This window comes from Protopterus annectens, chromosome 2.part1, assembly GCF_019279795.1.
Source record: "Protopterus annectens isolate FY-2018-M chromosome 2.part1, PAN1.0, whole genome shotgun sequence".
In the NCBI taxonomy this organism is placed as follows: domain Eukaryota; kingdom Metazoa; phylum Chordata; order Ceratodontiformes; family Protopteridae; genus Protopterus; species Protopterus annectens.
Window position 1 is genome coordinate 1,838,364,485 of NC_056729.1, and position 23,399 is coordinate 1,838,387,883.

Sequence of the window (23,399 nt, forward strand, 5' to 3'; positions counted from 1 at the left end):
TTATAGTAACGCCAGGCAGTGTCTCTGGACTTGAGGATTTGTTTGGTTTCTTTCCTGAGTTAGGGGTTTGTAGAGGTTCTAACCTTGATTTTGTGCAATGGAGCGACAGTGTCTAGGTGTTGTAGAAAAGTTTTGTTGAAATATGCTACAGCCTGGTCACGTGGGAGGGTTTTTAGGGGGTCCAGTCACAGTTACAGAGTAAAGTGTTGAGGACCTCAGGAGAGAATTTGTTGTGTTTCTAGTGGATATATAGTTAGTGGTTTTGCATATGCTTGTTCTACTACGTATAAAGTATATTATGTTGTGGTCACTTAAGGTGTCTGGGAGACTGCCTGTGTGAGGGTACAATGTGGGGTTGTTAGTTAGGACCCAGTCAAGGATGGATTCCCTTTTAGATTTTTTATCACATCTAGTTGGAATTTGGACTAGCTCCTGGTAGCCATGGAGATTTATTACATTACTTGGTGGTTCTGATATACAGGTGAACCAATCTAGGTTGAAGTCCCCCAGAATAAGGGTTTCTTGTGAGTATGTGGAAGAACGCCAGGATAAGAAGTCTTCAAGGCTAGCAGGTTCTTTACCAGGTGGAATATAGATCACAATTGTGGTGATGACCTTTTTAGGGTGAAGTTGAAGTTCTGAGATAAGTATGTCCCAATTATTGGGGGGGGGGATAGGAGTTTGGTAATTGATGGACAGTTAAGTTGGACATATATATAGTATATAGTTATATAGTAGGAGGTGAGGATATTCTAACCAGTTGAGTTGCTTGAGTGCTGACAGTGATGTGACCTAAAGGGTGAGTCTGTGGCAAATCTGGCAATTTTGTTGTAACATGAGTCTAGTTTTACTAGCTCAGATTTTCTTACGTTACTGAATATGGGCGATGCATAGAGCAGAGTTGAGATCAGATGGGTTTGGGCAATAGTAGACTTTGTGTTTTTTGTAAGATAGTGCTTTTTCCTATATAGTGTACCTTGTTTTTTATAAATGTATATTTGTAAAATATACTTGAATAATATTATGCATTCTTTTTCATAAATAAGTTTATAATTAAGTGGCTGTATTTGTAGTCTCTATTTATATTTATTCTAATAATATCAACAAAGTGCTTAATGATTAACTTGCTTTCATTGTTATACAAAAGTTAGTTACACTTTATTTACTTTTATGAGGTTTGTAATATATCATTTTCTTTGTCATGGCACAACTAATACCCTTTTTGTTCCTGAATGTACAAACATGTTTAGTTTACCATTTAAAATCTCAGTCACGTAATCCCAAGTGTCAGCCAGCACAAGGCTTCTTAGAAACGGTCAAACCAATATGTTTTGTGTCTTCTTTCAGGAATTGCATGTTTTCCACTTGAAGGAAGGACACTGCATATGCAGTCCTGTTTCATCATCAGTTTGTTATATATCTGCCCAGGCTGCATAAAATAAAATAGTTGCAGCTCTCCCATATTTGTCTTGCTTTATTTGTTGTTTGTTAACAATGATAAGTACATGGGACTGCACACTCACTTGCATGCATTTCATGTTTACACATCTTCACACTCACAACATACATGCTTACACATCTGCACACTCACAACTTACATGCAATTCACATGCTTACACATCTGCACACACAACTTACATGCAATTCACATGCTTACACATCTGCACACACAACTTGCATGCAATTCACATGCTTACACATCTGCACACTCAACTTACATGCATTTCACATGTTTACACATCTGCACACACAACTGACATGCAATTCACATGCTTACACATCTGTACACTCAAAACTTACATGCATTTCACATGCTTACACATCTGCACACTCACAACTTGCATGCATTTCACATGCTTACACATCTGCACACTCACAACTTACATGCATTTCACATACTCACACAAGAACTGCACATTAACAAATGACATGCAATTCACATGCTTACACATCTGAACACTCAAAACTTACATGCATTTCACATGCTAACACATCTGCACACTCACAACTTACATGCAATTCACATGCTTACACATCTACACACTCGCTTACATGCAATTCACATGCTTACACATCTGCACACTCACAACATACATCCAATTCACATGTTTACACATCTGCACACTTGCTTACATATAATTAACATGCTTACACATCATCCGCATTCTCACCACTTACATACAGTTCACATGCTTACACTTTTGCACAATCTCAACTTACATGCAGTTTACATGATTACACATCTGCACACTCACAACTTACATGCAATTCACATGCTTACACATCTGCACACTCACATGCAATTCACATGCTTCCACATCTGCACACTCGCTTACATGTAATTCACATGCTTACACAATATTTATTTTATTTATTTATCATTTGTTTACTGGGAAAGTCTGACCTGGAATGAAGCCAATTTTACGCAGAGGCCTGGGGAGAATTGTTCCAGATGCATGTCTTTGTAACATGGGAGGAAACCGGAACACCCAGAAGAAACTCACGCAAATGCAGAGAGGACATGCAGACTTCGCACAGAAGGCACTCCAGCTGAGAATCAAACCAGAGAACCTCTTTCTGTGAGGCAACAATGCAACTGCTGCACCACGGCGCCGTCCATCTTATGTCCTCTCCCAGTACTAGAACTTCATCAAGATATGGCCAAAAGCACACACTACATACCTTTATATCATTTAAAACCTATCTGTGACACCTTGTCAGCCAATTTACCTCTTCAGTTATGTGTATCATTTGCCCGGACTCCACCTGCTACATCCCTGAATTCCCTAAGTTTGTTTCATCTAGCACCTTGTATAGGAGGTGCCTAATATTTTTTCATTGCTCAGTCTGTGAGAAAAACTCACCTTGTCCTTGACATGTCACAATTCTTTCTTTAAAAAGAAACCTGTCTTTCTTCTGTTTTTTTTTTTTTTTCATGGAAGATGAGAACTTCTTGGGCATAAACAGTTCCATTAACATGCTCAAAAGTATATACTGCGTCCTCTCTGCATTCTAGTAAGGTACATACATTAGCCTTCTATTATTGCTTGTGCCATAGGTAGTGAGACAAATCACACCATATTTTAGTAATCTCTCTCTGAATTAATGTTGCAATATTTGATTCCTTGTGAACAATGGTCTGCTTATTTTTACACATCACGACATATGACTATTCTCTCTACAGCTGTATATACACAGAGTTATACTTATGTGTTTCTTTGTTTTATATTGTCAATATTACTCCATAGATCCTCTCTAATGCCATAGTACAATTTGCGGAATTCTCATGATGTATGCCTTAAGGCAATATCAAGTGATCAAGTGGCCATTTTTTTGGCTTTTGTTTTTTATTATTACCTATAAGTCCTTGCAGTTGTACATGCAGATGACCTTGCTTTTATCAGGTCTAAATGGTCTGCATCAGCTATAAGAACTGAGTAGTTCAACAGCCTTGAATGACTTTTGTTTGAATAAACCAAAAAGAAAATTGAAGTTTTCCAAAGTTAAAGCAGTAATTTTAGGAACCCATTCCAAACTTGAGCCTTCTTCTTCTTCTTTCAGCTTTTCCTGGTTAGGGGTCACCACAGTGGATCACCTGTCCTCTCATGATTGGCAGTAGAGTTTTACGGTGTTGAGTTGCCAGCCCGGTGCCCAACCTTCCATGGAAGGCACACACACTCACGCACAGGACCAATTTAGAGTGTCCAATCCACCTGCAGCATGTCTTTGGAACATGGGAGGAAACTGGAGTACTCGGAGGGAACACACACGACCACAGGGAGGACATGCAGACTCCACACAGAAGGTAACCCAGCTGAGGATCAAACCAGAGAACCTCTTGCTGTGAGGTGACAATGCTAACTGCTGCACCACCGTGGCCTCCCCCATTCCAAACTTGAGCCAGCATCTATCAAATGGCAATTCACCTTCCTCTCTGGTAAGACCATTAGAATTACCCCCCTTGAAATACCTTAAACTTTAAATAAGCCTTCTAATGTGCTCATTGTACAAACAAAGCCTAACATTAAAGCAGCATGATCATTCAGTGGTTCAAGTCCCATGTCTGGAACTTAACTTGATCTTTATTTATCAGCTGTGTGGTGTCTGCATGCTCTCACAGTCTCAATGTGAGTTTTTTTCTTTCTCCACCAGCTGTCTACAAAACATTAAGTTCGTCTCCATTCATTAGCCTCATACAATCTAGTGCGTGACAGCTGACTGGGAGAAATATCACACAGTCCGCCACTGTGCATATTCTTTTTTTAGGTCTTCCATTACCCCCACATGCTCACAATCTCCATGGAGGAGACATGTAGAGGGCCTTGCAACAAATACCCATACCTGTGTATACTAAGCAACCATGGCTCCACCCCCTTGCAGACAGTACCACCATGTGATCTCTGGCCTTCCTAACACCCCATTCCACCAAGAAGTGAGGAGCAGAGCAGACTTCAGTCATGCTGTTCCTCTCCTCCTCTGTAGCAGCTCTAGCAATCACCTGAGTCTATAGCCAAACTCATTTCATTGGTCTCAGTCAGGGCTTTATCTCTCTGCAACAATGGAGCTAGATATTTCTGTCTAATTTAACTACAGATATTCCAGTTTTCTCCTAAAATGCGCTATATGACTGGGTCCTGCAAAATGTCCTTATAGTCTGCATTTACTCTTGTTCTCGAGGACCAGACTATAGCTGAAAATGTTCTAACAAAGTTCAGTCCACTTAATGCATTATTATAAAATTGTATTATATAAATAAAATCGCTACCCAGCTACAAACAGTGGACAGCAACTCATCATATCATACTACTCCAGAACATAGAACAGCACTGGATAAAGGGGATTTCACTCCCATTTTCAAATATATCCTTTACAGAATGGCAGTGTCTTCTGTGACAGACACACTCTAAGACAGAGGTATGTCTGAATAAGGTCTGCAGATTCATCTGACTGTCTTTTTCATAAGAACCTGTATATGAATCAGCCCTTTTTGTTACATTCCCTATGAGTGGCTCAGCAAGTAGCATAGTTTGATGACAGGGAGATGTGAAGGTCGTGGGTTCTAGCCCCATGAAAGGTACCTGGGTTTAAATTCACTCAACTTTGGATGAGACATTAAACCAAGGTTCCATCTGCATAAACTGGTAGTGGTCCAGGTGGACATTACAGATTCCATGGCACATAAACTGGTATTGGTTCAGGTGGACATTAAAGAACCCATGGCACATAAACTGGTACTGGTTCAGGTGGACATTCTAGATCCCATGGCACATAAACTGGTGCTGGTTCAGGTGGACATTACAGATCCCATGGCACATAAACTGGTACTGGTTCAGGTGGACTTTACAGATCTCATGGCACATTAACGGGTACTGGTTCAGGTGGACATTGCAGAACTCATGGCACATAAATTGGTACTGGTCCAGATGGACATTACAGAACCCATGGCACATAAACTAGTACTGGTTCAGGTGGACATTAGAGAACTCATGGCACATAAACTGGTACTGGTTCAGGTAGACATTACAGATCCCATGGCACATAAACTGGCATTGGTTCAGGTGGACATTACAGCACCCATGGTCCCATAAACTGGTACTGGTTCAGGTGGACATTACAGAACCCATGGCACATGAACTGGTACTGGTTCAGGTGGACATTACAAATCCTGTCCACATCCACAGAGGTTCTTCAATAAAAGAATACAGGGTGTAAGTAAAATGTCCTATGCAGACTGCCTCAAGACCCTATCCCTGTATTCTGTCTCCTACAGCCTGTTCAGTAGAGATCTATACCTGGCATACAGGGCATGGTCAGACCCCACTCTGATGGACCTCCTGTATATTCACAAAACAAATAGCACCAGAACGACCCATTCTAAAGACTTAGACCTTCCCTGTGATATAAAGAGGACCTGCCAGACAGATAGGTACGTATCCCAGAGACTACTGTGTTTATGGAACAAGCTCCCTATCCATGTAAAGCACAGTTCCTCCTTACCCCAATTCAAGTGCAACTTGGACAATTGGATGGGAAACCAGAAAGTCATCCCTGGTTTAGTACCCATGCCTCTAATGGGCACAGGTAACCTGTAAATAGTTCATCTCCCAGGTCCATGCTTATACTTATCAAGGGTATCCGAACTCGTTAGAGATTTGGGATGCATGGCTAGGCTTAAAAAGGCCATTGTGATCATTAGCCTAGTAAACACCTATGAACCATGGCACATACTGAGAAATAAATGCAGCTGAATTTTTATTTAATCCCATTTAAATTGTGTAACATTTAACAAATCCTATTTTACATAATGTTTTTATATTTTAAACTATTAAAAGTATTTCTGTAACGTTTCTCCATTAATTTTCACTTTACGTACATATTTCCTAACTCCTAATTACACATTTATTATTCCACATTATATTATAAGATACACAAATACAGCATCTTAACCACATTTTCCATAAACATGAATTTTAAAATCATTTTCTTTTTTACAATATTCACTGCTTTCATCTTCTGCAACACCTATGTAATACTATCAGATGTCAAACTGTCACATTTCTATGTTTTACATTTTTGCCCGATAACATTTCAAGTTACCTCCCTTCTACAATCTTCTTCTAAACAAATTCTACTTTCAGTTTGCATTTTATTTCTACTGTTATAAGAAATGTATATTATTAATATAAATTAATTATAATTTAAAATGACTGTTATATAGTGACTGGAAGAAGATTACATTACCTACACATAAACTAGGGACCTTTCTGGTAAAGTTGTAGAATGTGTGAATATATTTGCAACAGAAAAAAAGCAACCCCCTGCATGTACGGCAATTGCACAGCCTGAATATCAAATAGAAGAACAGCAAAGTAAGCCAGCAAACTGTGACACTGAACAAATCCAATATTTATTGCATGTCAGCTGTAGAAAAAGGAGAAAACAGACCAGTTTTGGCTAATATAGTTGCATAGCCTTCCTCAGTGTATATCTGCAAAACATCCAACTTTGTCCTTTATTTTTTAACCTAGATTTTATGCCAGTTGCAACACCACTAGTTTAGTTTATTTAGCAGAGTGTAAGGGGTGTAGAAGTTTTTATGTGGGTAAAACACTGAAATGCTTGAGGAATAAAGTTTATCAGCACATGTATGATGTTAAACACAAGAACAAGCTAAATGCCTTAGCCAGGCATATAATGGAATTCCCTGCACATAGTTTTGATTTTAAGGTTTTACAAATAGTTTTTCCTGACAAGAGAGGAGGCAATTACAATAATTATGTGGAATGCATTGAACTGAAATGGATTTTAAAATTACAGGCACATATAGATACGGAACTGAATAATTATGTGTGTGTTAAACCAGAGCTGGATGTTCACCCTTTTAAATAAATGAAGTGTTAAATTGTTGGTTAAATAATTCAATTATATAATTGCATTATTGTTTTATTAACTGATTGTCGAAGTTTAAATATAAAATTAATGGATGTTTGTTCTATTGTATTGAGGACTTGAGAAAGCAGAGGTGAACTACATGAAGGCGCTTGTCTACATTAAATCATTATTTTTACAGTCATGGTGATTATCAGGAGTTTTTGTTTCATATTTTCATTTTATTCTCAAGAAGACCTTTTGGGCTTTTGTTGGTATTCCTTGTTTCTGTTATAAGAAATTTCCTGCATCTGATGACGAAATGTCCTTTATCAGAACAGAAAAAACATGTGGCTAGTTTTCATACAGTTGCTCCATTTTATAAATTTGTGCTTTCTCAAACAATTAAGACAATATAATCCTATGCAAAATATGCCCATAATCTTGGCATTGTTTTAGTAAACAGACGTTTTTACTAATATAGAAAACTGTAGTCGAAGAACGCAAAGTAATTTCAACTGAATGAAATTGCCCCCGGAAGCTTTCCTTGCTGGTTTACCTTAAAAATGGTAAAAAACTAAAACATTAATTCAGTTTAATTCTGTGTGAGAATAAAATGCAGCTCAGATAAGCACCAGTTTTAGTCTAAAGGAGCCTCCAGTGTCTATAAAAGTCAGTGGTCAGTCTCAACCTGGTAAAAATAAATCGAGCGATGCCGGTATCCCTTCAAGAGTCTTTATTCATTCTTAGAACTTTGGTAGATTCTAAGAATGAATAAAGCATCGTGAAGGAATACCGGAATACAAGGAATTGTACTCACAATTATTTTTATTTTTCATTGTCACCTGAAGTATTTTGGCAATATTTTTCTAATGTGGGATAATCACACCTATTTGTAACATGATGCTAAACGCTGCCTTAACTTTACCTTGTACAGAATATTAAACTATTACTAATTTTATTATCCATTACACCATTTCATGCCACCCATTAAAATGACAATCTTTATCTACTATTCTAATAAGTCATTACAAAACTGGTAACAAAACACATTTCTGCTTGGCAGAGTCAGACAAAAGTGCTTAACCTGAATGTTTTAATGGTGTTATCTTATTTTGCTTGGTTTTATATAAAAGTGCTTAACCTGAATGTTTTAATGGTGTTATCTTATTTTGCTTGCTTTTATATAAAAGTGCTTAACCTGAATGTTTTAATGGTGTTATCTTATTTTGCTTGGTTTTATATAAAAGTGCTTAACCTGAATGTTTTAATGGTGTTATCGTATTTTGCTTGGTTTTATATAAAAGTGCTTAACCTGAATGTTTTAATGGTGTTCTCTTATTTTGCTTGGTTTTATATAAAAGTGCTTAACCTGAATGTTTTAATGGTGTTCTCTTATTTTGCTTGGTTTTATATAAAAGTGCTTAACCTGAATGTTTTAATGGTGTTATCTTATTTTGCTTGGTTTTATATAAAAGTGCTTAACCTGAATGTTTTAATGGTGTTATCTTATTTTGCTTGGTTTTATATAAAAGTGCTTAACCTGAATGTTTTAATGGTGTTATCGTATTTTGCTTGGTTTTATATTTGGATTAAAGGATTTTGATGCTTTCAAAGGGACTTGTTGCTGGATTATTGTTTGTTTTACTGTTCTAGTTTAGGTTTTAGGGTGCCCTTGGGGTTAATCAAGATGGGAGAACGATATAACAGAGAGGGGAGTAGGTATTTAGTGGTAAGGGTGACTCTGGCGGATGCAGTGAGGAGTTTTGACAATATATAGCATTCCTATTTTTGTGATTTTTTTTAATATTGCTCCATATATAAAGGTCATGTTTGACATTATCTATTGTAACCCCCACCAGTGTTGTATGGGACATTAATTCAATTGCCATATTGTTTAGGGATGTGATCTTAGTTATTTTTCCTATGGATAAATGTTTTGGGGAAAAATAAAAGCAATCTGTTTTTCTTTGGCTTAAGAAGGAGCTGGTGGCAACTACACAGTTAAGGCAAAAAGCTATAACGTAAAGTGAAAATGGATGATGATGAAACTGGGAGGAGCTCAAGAAACAAAGAGACTGGGGTTTTGGATGCAGATCCTTAATAACCACACAGGATATTATATTCATGAAGTAACAGAAAACTTTCTAAGAGCTAAGTCAACACACAGATGGAAACAAGTAGATTTTGCTAATAGGGATGACTGCAATTAGGGGTACAGACAATAGGCAAGAGGGGGCTGGAATTAATTGGAGAAAACTGGCAAAGTAACCAATGTATTGGGAGCAAATAACTAGGGATGGAAAGGTAATAAAATGAGAAGTGGCCACAAATTCATTTGGATTGTAGGCTACAGACTGCCCTTCAGAGTATAGGAAAAGTGAAAGGGATAGGGGGATCTTAAATGAAAGACTAGCACTGGTAGAGATTTTAGTAGAATCTACAACAGAAGCTGCTGTTAAAAAAAGGGATAATTAGTATAGCATATAAAATATTGCATGATAACTATAAGAATCGTTCAGAGGAGGATAGAAAAGATTGGGAAGAGAGACTGGATAGGTAATTCATAAATAAACAATGGGGAGTATGTGCATGGATCACAAATATGCAACAAACTCCAGAAGATCTAGGAAGTGTTTGCACAGGTATTCTGATACTTGAAACAGAATCTAAAAAATTTTTCCTCAGCTAGATTACAAATGTTGGAGGTACACTGGGGAAGAAATGAGTTGTCAAATACTGGGCAACCAAATTGGTGTAACTAAGGAAATGATTTTTTGAGTTATGATACAAAATCAGAATTGCTTAGATATGGTAATGCCTTGCTGAGTCTAATTATGGTGGCGGCCAAAAACGCAAACCCAAGAAAATGAAAATCAAAGTCCGAAACAGCTCTAGTAGAAGTTGTGAATAGAATAACAGAGATAAAACAACTGGAATTGAGATCTTTTGTAGGAGTGGGATTATATTACGATATCGACAGGGCTGTTCATCAAACGTCCTTACATCGACACATATCCACCAAAATACCAAAACTTTGAATGGCACAAAAGTGATTTTTTTCCCAAGGGAAAAAATCACTGGGCTAACAATAAACAAAACAAATCGGCCCCTACCCCCACCCCTACCTAAATATACCAACTAAATATAACAACTCCAAGATCACACTACAGTGGAGAAAAGGGCAAATTCCAACAACAGCCAAGCAATTTATTCACTTATGTAGCCATTGGGAGTTTTGGTATATCGGTGGATATGTGTCAACGAAAGGGCGTTCAATGAACAGCCCTTTTGAAAAGATAATAATAGACCCTGTAGGAGCAAATTACGTAGAAAAAAAGGAATTGTGGGAACAATACATGCAGAATAATGTTTTGGAGGCAGAATGAAGTTTAAGGGAAGGCAGGAATTGAATGAGATAGATTATAAGTGATGTCTAATGTTTGCAACTAATATATGTCAGTATGGTTTGTTTTATATATATATATATATATATATATATATATATATATATATATATATATATATATAAATAAATGTATGATTGCCTATGCCATAAGTGATTATTTAATACAGATGTTTCTTGTTTATATAAAAAGAAGAAGTTGGTGGTTACAAAGCCAGCTTCCACTAGAGTTTAAGGCATGTTGTGTAATCTTTCCTAAATTTTCTAGATTATCTATGAGGCAGATTATGATGGGATCATCTGCATACTGTGCAAAGGATACTTGTATAGAAGCCTGAAGATTGTTTACCAAGATATTAAATAGAAGAGGACCAAGGACAGGGCCTTGTGGGACACTTGTATGGATGGGTAGCTAAGAGGAAAGGGTACAATTCCACTTGACAGCCAAGCAGAGTTCTGGGATGTAACCACTAAGAGTAAAGAGTAGGTCATGAGATACCCACTGTGGACACTTATAGTCAGAGTTATTTTATGAGATACAGTGCTGAAAGCATTTGAGAAGTCTAGGAATAAGTAAGATATGACTTCACCACTATCCCTGGTGTTATTTATGTTATCTGTAAAAGTTAAGAAGGCAGTTATTGTGCCATTGGCAGGTCTAAAACCATGTTGCCTATTGGTTAGTGTAGCTCAATATATGTGTATATACCTTTAAGAAGCTATTCAAGTTTTGCACAAGTGTATAAATACTGAGCATGTGTGAGCCTGACTGCCTGACTGCCATTTTGTAGTTAGCTGCTGAGATGTAAGCATGTATGTATGTGAGATCTCTTTGTTAACTAGTTCGTTCATATCTAATGATGCTGCTGTCCATCTGGATGTGTTTTTATATAGTAAATCATCTAAACAAACCCCCAGGCCTTCTTGGTATTTGTGATAGAGATGAACAAGTGACATGGTGTCCAAAGAGGCATGTCGAAAAGGGCATGGAGTCAGAATCGGCATATCTAAAGGGCACAAAGCTAGAGACACCTTGGCTAAAATAGGTTCATAGGTTCATACGTAGGTACTAGGCTATTGGCCCTAAGGCCTATATAAGCCTAGCCAAAGGTACCCTGGCTTTCGCCACCCAAGAAAATTATTTTCCTGTGCCATTGTCAAGCAGAGCCACAGAAGTGATCCCCGGGGTGAATTTCCTATCTCCCATCCAATCATCAAGATTTTTCTTGAACAGTGCTAATGAGGAGCTTTGTTTGATATAGATAGGTAGTTTGTTCCAGAGTATGGGAAGTCTCTGGGACAGGAATCTATCCCTCCAGCATGTTCTGTTTATTGTGGTGACAAGGTTTAGGTCCCTAGAGCGTGTAGCTCGTAGGGATTGCGATTTCTTTAGGTGGAGCATGTCCAACAGCTCTGAGTTTGACATAGCTTTGTGTGTTAGGCAGAGATCGCCTCTGAGTAGGCGATATGCAATGGAGTAAAGCTGCAGTTTTTTGAGGCGGTCTGCATAGGGCATCTCTTTGAGGCTGGTAATCCTCTTTGTGAGGTATTTCTGTGGCCTTTCCAGTTGTTGTAGATGTTTTGTGAGGTACATACTAAAAGGGGCGTTGTACTCTATAATGGGTCTAATGAGTGGCGAGTAGAGGGGAATAATGATCTCTTTTTTCCTGGATGAGAAACCTTTTGTGATGAGGTGTGCCACATAGAAGGATTTCCTGACTACTGTGGCGATGTGATTATCAAAGGAGAGACTACTGTCCACCTGTGCCCCAAGGTCTCTTATCACACTTTCGGTGTTAAGTAGACTACCACCTATGTGGTAGTTCATGGGTACTGAGTTTTTACCAAAAGGAATGACAATGCACTTTTTGGCATTGAGCTTGAGGCCATGGCTTTGACACCAGGCATCTGTCTCAGCAAGGCCCTTTTGTAGGATGTCCACATCTTTTGGAGTTTTGATTATGGCTCCTAGTTTACAGTCATCTGCGAACTTCATTAGCCAAAGACCTTCTGTGTTGGCCTGTACTTCAGAGAAGTAGATACCAAACAAGAGAGGACCCAGGACTGAACCCTGTGGTACTCCACTTGTCACTGATCTGAAGCTGGATTTGGAGTCTGCTACTTTCACAGTGTGGGTTCTGTCAGTGAGCCAGTTGGCAACCCATCTTGTGACATAGGGATTTATACCTAGTTTCGTGAGTTTATCTATAATTCCAGAGTGGGGGATGGTGTCAAAAGCCTTGTCGAGATCTAGATAGGCTGTGTGAACCACCTTACCCTCATCTAAGGCTTTGGTGACTGCTTCAAAGAAGTCTATCACGTTTAGGAGACATGATCTACAAACCCAAACTGGGTGGGGTCCTGAGTTTGGAGATTACCAATGTCATTGTTTATAAGTTCCATGATGATACGCTCCATAGCCTTGCAGATCAGGCTCGTTAGGCTAATGGGGCGGTAGTTTCTGGGGTCTGTGGTGGCTCCCCCTTTGTGGAGTGGGATAACTGTCACTGTGCGCCATTCAGTGGGCACATAGCCTGAGGTAAGGCTATGATTGAACATGGTACTTAGGTGGAGTGCCAGTTCATTCTGTAGTCCATGTAGAACACAGCCTGGGATTTCATCAGGTCCCATGGATGCTGTGTTCTTGGCTTTGGATAGTGTGTTTTTTACCTGTGCAGCCGTGATTACAGGAACTTTGCATTCATCTGGTATAGAGATGGGCCCTTTAGGGGATGACAGAGGGGTAAAGTTAGCACTGAACCTATCTGCCAGGATGTTGGCAATACCCGTTCGTTCTGTATATTTAGTGCCATTGTGCTGTAACTCAGAGCAGATCTGAGTGTTGCCATTGAGGTTCTTGACATAGCTATAGAATGCTTTGTGGTTGTGTTGAGAGTCAGTGGCAATTTTGTTTTCATAACTAGCTTTGGAGGATTTTATGAGGGATCTCACCTTCTTACTGAAGCTGACCAGGGAGTTTCTCCAATCATGGGATTTTACTCTTTTTTGCAACAGTTTCTTTCTTCTGTTGTAGAGTTTGTTTATGGCAGGGGAACACCAGATTGGCTTCCTTTTTTTGGAGGATAGCATCTTGGTTCTGTTAGGGATTGCACGATCCATGCACTCATGTAAGTGCTTATAAAGTGCATTTGTGTAGGATTCAGCAGTCATACCTCTATTGTCCATCAGCATGGGTGTCATGAAGTTTGACACTTCTGTGTTAAGAAGTGTGAAGTTGGCTTTGGAGAAATTTTTTACTGTGGTTTCCCTAATGGGGGGTGGGGGAGGGATGTGGATGTCTAGGGTGATTAGCTTATGGTCGGATCTGACCAACGAGGAATTGACCTCTTGTGTGGAGCACCGGTTGCCCATGTTGGTAATAACCAGGTGTAGGGTATTGCTGCCCCTGGTGGGGGTGTGGATAAGTTGTTCCATGGCATTGGAATTTATGAATTCCAGAAAACATTGAGCACAAGAGTAGTTTTCCCAGTTAATGGTAGGGTAGTGGGACTTGCTTAGAGCTGGTGGAATATACAGCAGTGGACCATCCCACAAATGTGCATACTTTGCAAAACAGGTAAGAAACGAATTTCAAATATTAAACACGAACTCCAAAAACTCAATAACCTCTCAAACGAAAAACAAAAAAGGTTGAAGCAGCAAACCAAATCCACATAAAAGCACAGACACCAAAATTAGCTTTCATTCACTTTAATAACCATGAACTTCATCAGAAAACATTCATCCACCCAAACAAATCATTTAAATACTCAATTATCATATCACATGATCTATGATGTCTCCATTAAAATGTGACCACTATGTGTGAAAAATATTTTTATAATTTTTATATTATGAAAGTGGATAAGTTATATTTTTTTATGGACTCAGTTTGTTAATACACAATACAAATGTATATATATTTTTTTAAAAAAACAAGAAGGTTTTGTTTAATGGAGACATCATAGATCATGTGATATGATAATTGAGTATTTAAATGATTTGTTTGGGTGGATGGATGTTTTCTGATGAAGTTCACGGTTATTAAAGTGAATGAAAGCTAATTTCGGCGTCTGTGCTTTTATGTGGATTTGGTTTGCTGCTTCAACCTTTTTTGTTTTTCGTTTGAGAATTTAAAATATTAAAACTTGCTCAGCATTATTTCTTTTTTGCATAATATGAAATGAGGCATACAAAATGCTCTAAATAATATTCTCATAAACTATGTACTTTATTGATAAAAATATTCAAATTACTAGGGAAAAGATTTGAAATTAAGTCTGAATTGCATAAAACAAATAAAATAAGGGGAAATAACCACATTTTTTGCAAAGCATATATATTTTTCATATTAAGCAAAGAAATCCAAGTTATCAGAAGTGTATAAAGTATCTGCAGGTTTATGCAGTGTTACAGTAAAGTTGTTTCACAGAGTACAGTCATTACAGGGCATATTTCGCAAAGTACAGTATTTCAAAGAGTTTATTGTGCATTTGAATCTTGTTACAAGCTCACAGAACAGTTTGTTCATACATAATTACAAGGGTCATATTTTCAGTGTGTTTTTGCATACTTTGTGAGCACAGCAGATGGATTTCGAAAACCCAGTGCACTTGTGTTTGATACTACTATTGCAGAGAACTGGAGAGTGTTTCACCAAGAGTATGACATTTTCATGCAGGCTGCATTTTCTGATAAAGATGACCGTACAAAGGCATTTATTCTGCTTAATTTAGTTGGGTCAGAAGCCATAGAAAGGGAACATTCATTTCTGTATGCACCTGCAATCTATACCAGAGAGGGGGAAAACTGTCATACTGTTGTACAGGCTGAGTCAACGTAGGACCCAGAGTCCTTAAAATGCAAATTTAGAGAAATGTGTAACCCCTAAACAAATGTTACAATGGAAAGGAACAGGGATCAAAAGCCTGGTGAAACTTTTGCAGCATATATAACTGACCTAAGAAATAAGGCTAAAATGTGCAGATTTGGTGATTTAAGAGATAAGTTGATAAAGGACAGACGATGATGATGCTGTGAGAAAGATTTTGCTTCATGACAGTGATTTAACTTTGAATAAGGCCATTCATTAAGATTTGTCAGCTATACGAGCTTACAGAAAAGCACATAAACATGCTAACAAATGAGAGCAGCTCTAGAAGGCACAGTGATAAAGCTCATGTTGATAGTATGCAGCATGTGGATAAAAGAAACAGGCCCAAGCACATGGCAGCTACAGGGTTTCCCAGGGACTGCTTCCAGTCTCCTCACAATTTTCCAGTAAATTCCAGAGTTCACACAGTCTCAGTGAATAAGAATGAGTCAGCAAACTCAAAGCATGGGCCCACACCCAGTTTCATTGCCAACTGTCATAATTGTGGTGGTAATCATAAATGTAAAAGGGAAAAGTGTTTAGCTTTTGGTCAACAATGCCACAAATCTAATAAATAGAATCATTTCAAAGGATTTTGTAAATCAAAAGGCTGACAATCTTTTATTAAAAGGGAACATTTTAAGAAAAGAGTTGATCAGTTAGACTGTGGCAAGCCTACTTTTTATGTTGCTGGTGCGTCAGTGCCTCATGAACTGGTCAACGCAGTAGATTTAAGGGCCAAGAATGAAGTATTTTGTACTGTTCGGATAAATGGCAAACCCACAGAGCTCAAAGTTGATACAGGTTTGAAGTGCAATGTTATGTCAGCAGAAACATTTGCTAGATTATGTAAAGGCTTGATTTGGCAAGGTGTGCAAAGCTTGTTGCTTATGGAGGTAAAGAAATTCAAACCGAAGGCTCAGTAGAGCTTTCATGTTGCTGAAAGAAGCTATGACTTGTTATTCTATGTGGTGAAGAGGCATGTCCAGTCATTATTAGGGCTCAGAGACTGTTTGAAAATGGGGCTGCTTTCATTTAATAAGGAAGTCCACCATGTTAGCTTGAAAGACCACTACTCTAATTTTGCCCAGCACATTTTTTCTATCTATGCTGATCTTTTCCAAGACAAACTAGGCACACTTCCAGTTGTGTACTCCATGAAGTAATACCCAGAGGTCAGTCCAGTTATCAGACCAGCACATGAAGTTCCAATAGCCATGCAAGACAGAGTCAAAGCCAAGTTAGACAAAATGGTGAGATAAGGTGCAATTAGTCCAGTGGAAACTCCAAGCGAGTGGGTATCTTCTAGTCCAGTGGAAACTCCAAGCGAGTGGGTATCTTCTAGGAAGTAGCTCACAAGAAAAGCTCAGATGACATCAGAGTATGTATTGATGCACAAGATTTGAACAAAGTACTAAAAAGACCTCATCATCTAATGTGCGCAGTCGAAGAAGTCGCAGCCTTGATGCCAAATGCCACTATTTTTTCTGTCTTAAATGCAAAGAGTTCATTTTGGAAAAATTCACCTTGATAGAAAATCATCAATGCTCTCACTCATGGCCGGCCTTAGGCATAGGCCAACTAGGCAGTCACCTAGGGCGCTGCTCTAGTAGGGGCGCTTTTCTAGTATTTATTTGGTGTAAGTAGACTAGGATGGGGGCACCAGATTGTGTGGTGGGGGGCGCCATGGAGCACCTTTGCCTAGGGCACCAGTTGACCTAAGGCCACTCCTGCTCTCACTACATTCAGTACTCCATTTGGCAGATACAGATTTTTGAGAATGCCATTTGGGATAAATTTAAAAAGTGAAGTCTTTCAGCATGCAATGGAACAATTTTTTTCTGGCTATCCTTCTGCTATCATAGTAGACAACACATTAGTAGGAGGTTGTGATGAAGCAGAACATGACAGAAACCTCAGAAAAGTTCTAGAAAGGGCACATCAACTGAATCTTAAGATCAGCCCACACAAATGCAAATTCAGGCTACAAGAAGTTCCATATGTTGGTCATATGTTGCCCTACAACTAGACCCTTCAAACAAACAGCTGTTCTTGAGATGCCAGATCCAGACAATGTTCAAGCCCTGCAACATTTTCTTGGCAGGGTCAACTACCTAGACAAGTTAATTCCAGACGTGAGCCAACTTTCAGCACCACTCAGAGAGCTGACATGTAGAGATGTATCCTGGTCTTTGGTAGAGCAACACCAAAGAGCATTTGATGTCCTGAAACAGAGAATTGCTAGTCAGTCCACCTATGCTCAGATACTATGATGTTCACAAACCAGTTACCCTTTCCTGTGATGCTTTGAAATTTGGTCTTGGTGCAGTCATTCTAAAAGAGGATCAACCTGTTGCCTGTGCATTGAGAACTTTTACCCAAACTGAAATGCAGTATTCTTAGATAGAGAGAGCTTTTGGCAATTGTGTTTGCATGTTCTAAGTTCCATGATTATGTTTATGGTAGACCTATCCAGATCAAAACAGACCACCGACCATTAGTCACTATCTTGAGAAAGCCAATTCATTCAGCTCCAGCCAGACTGCAATGTATGATGCTGAGATTGCAAAAGTACAATTTCAATCTTGTCTGCAAGAAAGGCAAACCTGTTTATCTTGCTGATACATTATCCAGATCACCCAGAAACACCACTGAACAGAATGACAATCAAGGTTCTCAACTGATTGATGATTTTTAAGTTATGGAAGTGAGAAATGTTTCTTCCACATGTCTTGATGAGCTGAGAGAATTCACAGCCACAGTTTTATAAAGGCTCAACCACTTTATTAATCAAGGATGGCCATCAGAGCAATCTAGTTTACCTCAAGAAGTGCAACCTTATTTTCCATACAGAGATGAGATTTTGTCTGACAAAGATATCATAATGAAAGGTCCGAAAGTAATTGTTCCAAAGTCCTTGAAACCTGAGTACACTACTGTTTTGCAACATGGTCACCCAGGAACTGAATCTACAAAACGAAGGGTGAGAGAACTTGTATTTTGGCCTTCTATGCCACAAGACATTGAGAGAACACTTTCTTCTTGTTCAGTATGTAATAGTACAAAGACTGATCAACGGAAAGAACCACTTCAGCTTAACAAGTTTCTGGAACTACCTTGGTCGACAGTAGCCACAGACAGTTTCAAGTGGAATGGTCAACATTATTTGGTATTAGTAGACTCTTACGCCAATTGGTTGGAGATTGACCTACTTCCTAACCAGCATCCAGTACTGTCATTACTAAGATGAAGCATCATTTTGCAGTACATGGTAGTCCACACAAAGTTATTTCTGACAATAGCACGCAGTTTACAGCCAACAGTTCAAAAGATTTGCTGAAGAATGGGACTTTACTCATGTCACAAGTAGCCCAAAGTACCCACAGTCAAATGGTTTGGCAGAACATGCAGTTCAAAGTGAAAAGCAGTTACTTGAGAAGTCTAAATGAGACAATAGTGATGTTTTCCTGAATCTCTTGAATCTCAGAAATATTCCTCATGATAAACATCTTGGTTCACCTGCTCAGAGACTTCTGTCAAGACAAACCAGAACCACATTACCAATCAGTAGTCAATTGTTGGTTCCATGTGTCAAGAACAACAGATCAGTTTAATTTTTTTCTTTTTAAATATTGTATTTTAAAAAATGTAACTTATTACATTTTTTTCAAAATATCTGTTCATTATATTAATGTTTTTAATAAAGTTGTTTAAAAAAAAAAAACAACAGATCAGTGAAAGCCCATCTGTTGAAGAAGCACCTAACCCAGAAGTGCTGCTACAATAAGACCAGCAAACCACTCAATCCATTTTGGGAGGGAGAAGTGGTAAGGATGCATACGTCCAGAGGTCATGATCGGACTGGTGTCGTGAAGAATACTGGTCCAGAGCCGAGATTGTACATTGTGGAATCAGAAGGAGCAATCTTTAGGAATAATCAGAAGCATTTGAGACCAGTGTCTGAGCCAATACCACAGCAAATAGCCTGTGAGAAAGACTCTTTATCTCAGAGTGAGTTGTCCGGTGAGACAATTCCAGAGGACATTCCTGTTCCTATGAATCAATAAGTTCCTGATACAACAAGTTGTGCACCACTGACTGTCCCTGCTGCTAAATCTAGTCCCAACTGTTATGTTACGAGATATGGTCAAATGTCTAAACCCTGTAGCAGATATGAAGCAACTTGGAATTGAACATTGTGTTTTGTTCATTATGTACATAGTAATGCATGCCTAGCTCTGCTATTGTTTTGCATAAAGAGCAACATTTTTAAGAGGAAAGATGTAGATCAATATATGTGTATATACCTTTAAGAAGCTATCCAAGGGCTTGCACAAGTGTATAAGTACTGAGCATGTGCAAGCATGACTACCATTTTGTAGTTAGCTGTTGAGATGTAAGCATGTATGCATGTAAGCTATGTCTGTTAAGTAGTTTGTATTTAATGATGCTGCTATCCATCCTGATGTGTTTATGTACATTAAAGCATCTGAACGAAACCCCGCCTTCTCATTATTTGCATTAGAGACAAATAAGCAACAATTAGTAACCGTTCCTTTAAGAGATGCTGCTGTAGTTGTTTATGGACACATTTTTTCCAATAGTTTTGAGGGGGGGGATAAGATGGCGATGTGTCTGAAATTAGACATCTTGGTAGAATTGCCAACTTTGTGGAGAGGGTTGATATAGCATTTTTTTCAGATGGTTGGAATAAAAGATTCCTGTACTGACATGTTTATAAGGATGGAGACTGAGTATACGATGGTGTTAGAAGCAATTTTGACATATTCTGTAGAAAGGTTGTGTACAGATGGTGAGCAGGGTTTAAGTCTGGATAATATTTTTTTTATGAAGGAAGTGTCAACTGGTTTTCATGTGGGGGTGGAAGGGGGTAGACACGAGTCACTGGAGTTAGGAAAGGATTCACTGGTGTGGGCAACTATGCTGTCAGTGAAGTGCAAGTTAAACTCGGTGGCTGTTTCTAAGGGGCAGTTATTGGGACAAGGGTTAAAGACATTGTTAGTTCCTGGGTGTAAAATTTGTTTAATGGATGACCAAAATGTTTTGGGTTAGATCTATGGTTATTTTGTAAATCAGAATAGCGTTGTTTCTTATCAAAGTTAACTTGGTTTTTGGTATGGTTACAAAGTTCTTTAAGCAGATGCAGATTTAGTGGAGTTTTACGTTTCTGCCTCACTTTCCAGGCCTTGTCTTTATTTTGCATTAGACTTCTACTCCAATAAGTAAGCCGAGGGGCAAAGTTAGATTTTATTCTCATCTTACTTAATAGTGCAAGTTGAACTGAATATTTCTACTGCCTCAACTTGTAGCAAGAGCTTTTAGAATAGAGCAGCTAAAAATGATTCAGTGTTAAACGTTGAGATATTACAGGTAATTCTGCACACTTGACTTGTTGTTTTGCATGATGAGCAAACACACCTGATAAAATATGTGGGACGGTGATCAGTAAAGGATTCAGGAAGGGCTCCTGATGAAGTGCAGCTGCAAGGATCAGAGACCAGAATCCAGGCAAGAATGAACACGTGTCCAGGGATTTGTTATAGTGAGTGTACGAAAAGTAATAACCTGGTCGAAGTCATGAAGGCTGATGCTAGAAGAGGGATAGTTAGAAGTGAAAGTACTCCAGTTGGTGTTGGCATCACCCAGGATTAAATGTGAGGATCTGGGGTTGGTTAGGAAATTAGGGGTGAGAGGGGAACCAAGCAGGCCACACCTCCCACTAGTGTGGGAGACAATCAGTCTGGGCCTTCTTAAACCCAGTGAATCTGCACACCCAGCCCAGTTTCATTGGTAGTTTTGTGTGAGATCCAGTAAAGGATGTCTTCAACGGTGGTTATATTCTTTCCAGGGGAGATATATATAGAACAATTATACAAAGGAGTTTGCAATTATTTAATTTTATGTAAGAAATAAGTAGCTCTACATTACTGAATTTGGGCAGTGTTTTTATAAGGGGAAAGACTTCATACATGTTAGGGTATAGGATAGCTACCCTTCCAGGTCTTTTGTTTAACCTGTCAACTGTAATGATGCTATATCCTAGGGGAAAATTTTCTGAGTCTTTCAAATAAGGTTTTAGCAATGTATAAGTAACAGCAACAATATATGGTGCATAAAGACAGATCCAGGCATGCAGTTCATTGATTGTATTACAAATGCTGCATATGTTTATGGAGGTAAAGTATAGTTGTACGGAGTTATTAGAGGTGACCAAAGAGAACGTGGGTGATAGGGGAGTAGACTTTGAAGGAGCATCTGGGTTAAGGGGTATGTTATCACACAGTTTAATTCTTGAAGAATGTTGGAGAGAGTGAAGTGATTTTATAGTGGTAATTTTTTTTCTTCTGTTTTGGAGTGGTGGTGAGCAGGGGTACAATGGTGTCCTTAAAGTAAACAGTTGGTGAGCTGCTAAATAGATGCAGAGCACTTTCTGTTGAAGAACTTTAGACAGAATGGTTTAAATGGAGGCTTATGGTAGGTGAGGAAATTCTGGGTGTGAGAGTGATTTGATAGTCTGTGAGGAGAGACAGTAGCAGAAGGACTGAAGTAATGACGCTAGTTAAGAACCTGTTTACGTGAGACGAGATGGGAGGCGATGAAGTTATAAAGTGAGACACAGATATCTGTAAGAGGTGGAGTGATGTTAGGGAATGTTAAGAGCTATAAGAGCAGTGGGAGCACTGATAACAAGTGAGACAGACACCGCTGAGAATCCAAGAGAGGAGTGCGCGGGTTGGCTGAGAGCAAGAATCAGAGACAGGAATTTGCACAACTGAGTAGGAATATAGTGGGAACATGGAAAATGGGGAGAGGAGGAGTGGCCTAAAGACAGGAGTAAATATGTAAGGGTGTTTAAATGGGCTAATAGGGTGGTCTGTAAAGGAAGAGGTGAGTTTTTAGATCAGAAGGGAAGGGACTGCATTAGAACAAAGGGAAGAAGAAAGACTGGATATTTACTGGACAGTCGCACAGACAATGTCATTAGTACTGTGGTGGATGGAGTACCCACAAACTAAAAGTGAGGGAACATCACTGTAAACTAGTGAGAAGACAAAACCTGTAGAATAGGGAACAGTGCAACTACACTTATGTACCAGCGGCTGCTCAGGGATGTTTAAACATGAATGCAGCCCCCACAGGGAGAGATTACATCAGTAAAAACACAGGTAAGCAATGAATGCCCTCTGACATGCAGGCTTGGCTGTGGCAATGTTCTTATTACTCAAGTTCTGTGACACAGGATACAAAAACAGCTGCTACAATTACCTAAAGTATTTAGAGCAGTAAGGCGTATAAGTTTTCCATTCACTGTTGCAGGTGTGTCACACTTTAAACCAGCTTTTCCCCTGTACTTTAATGCCCCTGACTTCATAGTATTACGGATGGCACCCTAATAGTAGCGACTAGAGATGAGAGCAATATCCAAGCAATGCATCCAGAAGGAACGGACTAAGACATCTCTTACCTTTACAGCTTAACAAAGGAGACACCAATAAACGTTCGTTTAAAAACACTTTCACCACCTCTCATTTTTTCTCTACAAAACTGATATTTCTTTTCTTTAGATTCTTTTTATGTCTTTTCTGTACTCAGATGTAATTATTTTGTACTTCGGAAAAAGTGACGAATCCTGGAACTAAACTACACGATCATGTGAGATCTTGTCACCATATGCCTACATCCAGCCAGTGTAACTACACAATTCCTGAGGTAAGTGCTTCTGCACTGGGT

The 23,399-nt window shown here is 38.8% G+C and overlaps 1 protein-coding gene across 3 annotated transcripts in view; it reads right to left on the reverse strand.

Annotated features, from left to right (window-relative positions):
* Positions 1-23,399, reverse strand: part of LOC122794658 (transcription factor COE3-like) — a 2,019,913-nt gene that overhangs the window by 1,793,034 nt on the left and 203,480 nt on the right. The gene's annotated exons all lie outside the window — the stretch shown is intronic.